A 3,955-nucleotide genomic window follows, 5' to 3' on the forward strand; every position below is an offset into this window, starting at 1 on the left:
TATACAGAGGAGTAGTATATGTCGTCAAACAAAAACTCATGTGGCTCATTCATTCTGACTCACAGTCACCCACTACGCGTAATCCAGACGCTCGTACCATGGTTCGACGACTTCAACTATCGCCGCGAGATAAAGAAACCATTCATTCGAGCGGAAAAAACTAAGCAAGTAAATCAACGGGATTAATCGATAAATCGGTGACCCGAATCGATCCCATTGACGACGCGTTGATTTTTCGTCGTTCGAGAACCCGATATTGCTCTTTCGTTCGAAACTTTCGATCCTCATCGTTTTTCCTTTACTCGATATATTCGACTTCGCCTGTACAGTGACTAATGAGAATTTTTCCCAAAAAGTTTCTTAAAATACGCGTTGCTCATAGGAATAAGAATATTTATAAGCTAGTTTACTGATGACTGAATATAAATTGGAATTCACTTCACAAATGCGGTAAAATTTATAGGGAAAATAAAGTTTCTATTTTTCGTGATAAATTAGATAAAAAAAGAATTGCTTATTAATTACAATTCTTGAAACTTAAATATCAAGATAAGGAAATATTAATATATGTTGATCGAATGTTGAAATTTTACGATTTATGATTAATGGAGATAGATTATGAAGTTCAGTTTAAATACGATATATATGATTGGATGGTTCTTTGAATTATTAATCGATATTATGAATAGGAAGATAATTCAGAAATTATTTAAATTTAAATTTTATTAGAATATTTTATTGATTGAAAATATGAAAATATTTATTGGCAGATAAATTTTCCGAATATTTACTTTTAATTTTGCTAACATAATCTTTTACTTCATACAATGTATCGCGCAATTACTTTTTTTAATTAAAAAAAAAATAAAGTTATTAATATGTCCATACAAAAACGTTATTCTGCCAATTTTATTTCGCTATTAAATATCGGAAAAAAAAATTAATTATTTAAGGCAGATTTTAATTTAGCATTATAATTAAAAATAACAAAATTTTCACAAAATTCTACTCAATTGAAAAATTAATTCTCTAAAAATAATTAATCGTAAATAATCACTATGATTATAATTCTATCATATGATATCGATTCGAATCACAGAAATTTATGTCAAAAAATATAATTAACATCAATATTCAATATACGAAGCTATATCCACAATATCGTTTACAAAAATAATTTTTTAAAATTATCTTCAAACGACCCTGATCACTTATCCCTCTATGTTCTCCTCTCTCATCCTTCTCATCTTATCGTTTTATCCTCATCGATTGTAAAATATACGATCATCCTATTCATTTATTGTTTTAACGTAGATTTTAATTTAACATCAAATAATTGAGTGTTTATTTGTTTTTATTATCTATAAATAACCATTATTTTTTTAACATAATATGTTGTGTGTCAATTGAAAAATTGATGAAATTTTTAATTCGAATTTCGAAAAATTGTAATCTTACAATATTTGACATAAAAAAAAAATATTTTATAGCACTTTATTTTAATAAAATAATATGTTAATAATATTTTAAGAAAATTTTAATAATACATTATTGATTAAAATATTAATATCTTAATTCTCTTTTATAAAGCTATTAGGTGTAAGTTATTATATATATTGATCACCTTGAAAATTTCTGCAATTTTTAATGCGTTTGCTATTTATATTATATGTTTAAAATTAATAGAATAATATCATTTAAATAATTTTCACGAAATTGAATCTGTCATTAAATTTTCCTACTATCGTTAAGATTTATCGAAGCATGAGATTTTATTATGAATGAAATTATTTTAATTATTTTATAAATTATATTTATTAATTTATTTTACTTTTTAAATTTTATTTTATTATAATCTATAAAATTATTGTGTAAAAAAAATATATAACTTCAATTTCTATTTTATATTTTCAGTATTAGTTTCGAATAGTTTTTACTCTAATCAATTATTGGGTCAAGAAATTCTCCTGTAAACGGATTATTTCCTTCCCTAAGCTGATTTTATTTAACTATCATCTATTTAAATCCTTTCAATATTATTTGGCAGATATCCATTTTCAAACATATTAAAAAAATGAAAAAAATTACCGATGACTTTATTGCATCAAAATTTTTTTCTTGTTTGAAAGATTGGAACAAAGTATAGATCGATATTTCAAAAAATAAAACTTGTATGATAACTTTATTTTTGAAAAAAAACACTGATCTAACTTCTAAATTTAATATTAAATTTAATATTTTTAAAATAAATTAATACAAAATTATAGATATTGTTGAAAATTCAACAAATTTTATCCGTAACGATCTAATTGTAATATCGTTCGAAAATTTCCACGAGACATACAATGCAACAGAAGAATATAAAACATAGATCTATGTATGGACCGATACTTTTTAATGCTTGTTTTGAACGACAGCCAATACAATTCGATTATTGATTCTAGCAAAACCACGGGCTGTCACGTGCAAGAAGGCTCGAATACACCAAAAACAGGCGAGTTTACAATGTTCATCCGTGTTACACTATGGTTTATTATTAGTATTTATCGCGTGTCTCAATTTGGCCTGCGTTTTAATGCAAATTCGAAAGCGGTTTAAGATCCGACGTATTAGCCTTCGTTTGATCATATGCCAAGCTATCGAAAGAAATTGTTTCATCCTCTAAGAAACGTTATCTGACGACTCGAAACAATAAATCTCCTAGAAACGATTATAAACGCGCGACAGGCCGATAGTCTTTTTATGAAATATTGGCTATAAACGTTGCTATCAGGGGGGCCACATTTTCAAGAAATATCACAGTGGTAGGTATTTATTACTATCGATAACGAGCATTTATCTCGTTAGTGGTTTCTATATGAGAATCCAAAAACGTCGAATCGGGTTCCCAAATTTTTCATATAATGATATATAATATAAATGAAAGAGTAATAATTATATGAAGTATGATTAGTCAAATATAAAAATATTATTGAATCAATTACTTGACGCATATTTATATTTATCGATATGAGTGTATCGAATGTATGAATTTCTCGCGGATTTAATTACATATGAAGAATCCATACGTGATGATAAATTCTAATAATAAACTCTAATAAATTACATTCTACATATATATATGCGCAATAATAGATTCATTTATACTGTTACAAATATCTAAAAAAAATTTAAGAGATATTTCTTCAAATTAAAATAAAATGAAAATCAAAAGAAATTAAATTTTCACATTATTTGTTTCGTATTAATATTTTTAATTTTTAAAAAATTTTATTTTTATTTTGGATTCAAATTAATATCGAACTTGATGTCAACTGTATATTATAAATAATTTAAACGATGACGAAATTTATAAGTAACCTGGCGCCAAACTATACGTAAATATATTTCCTTTGAAATCTATGTATATTATATATATAGATATATTGCGCACATATATATATATATGTATATTTCAAAAATTAGCAACGATGATATACCGTTGAGATAAATTATAAAAATAAACCGCGCAGAAATTTAAGCATACCGTTCTATTGATATAAAGACTTTCGGCAACGTTATCAAAAAGCGAATTGATGAAAACATAATTACTTTATTGTAATTGCATTTTTATTGGGATCTGAATCATTTCATGATCAATTTCAAGTGTGATCCATGGCAAACTCGATATTTCATGTTTCAATTTATGCAATTGTTTATTCTAGACATCGGAATAGATTTTAATTAATTTTAACATAGCTTTCATTATTATAAAATTGATCCGATTAATCCCTCGATTCATCTCTCGTAAATCAATAAACAGATACATCCCATTCACCCCATGCAAACAACAAATAACATCCAACTCAAACCCAATTCTCTAATCCAAACACCCTAAGAGTACTTCCTCCTCAATTTCCTCCATCCAGTTCCTAAAAAAAAAAATCAACCATTCTCCACCACACACACTTATTTA

The 3,955-nt window shown here is 25.9% G+C and overlaps 1 protein-coding gene across 8 annotated transcripts in view; it reads right to left on the reverse strand.

Annotated features, from left to right (window-relative positions):
- LOC102676146 (phosphofurin acidic cluster sorting protein 2) overlaps positions 1-3,955 on the reverse strand; it is a 73,036-nt gene that overhangs the window by 61,716 nt on the left and 7,365 nt on the right. The window lies entirely within an intron of this gene.

Source organism: Apis dorsata, unplaced genomic scaffold, assembly GCF_000469605.1.
Source record: "Apis dorsata unplaced genomic scaffold, Apis dorsata 1.3 scaffold_295, whole genome shotgun sequence".
Taxonomy (NCBI): Eukaryota; Metazoa; Arthropoda; class Insecta; order Hymenoptera; family Apidae; genus Apis; species Apis dorsata.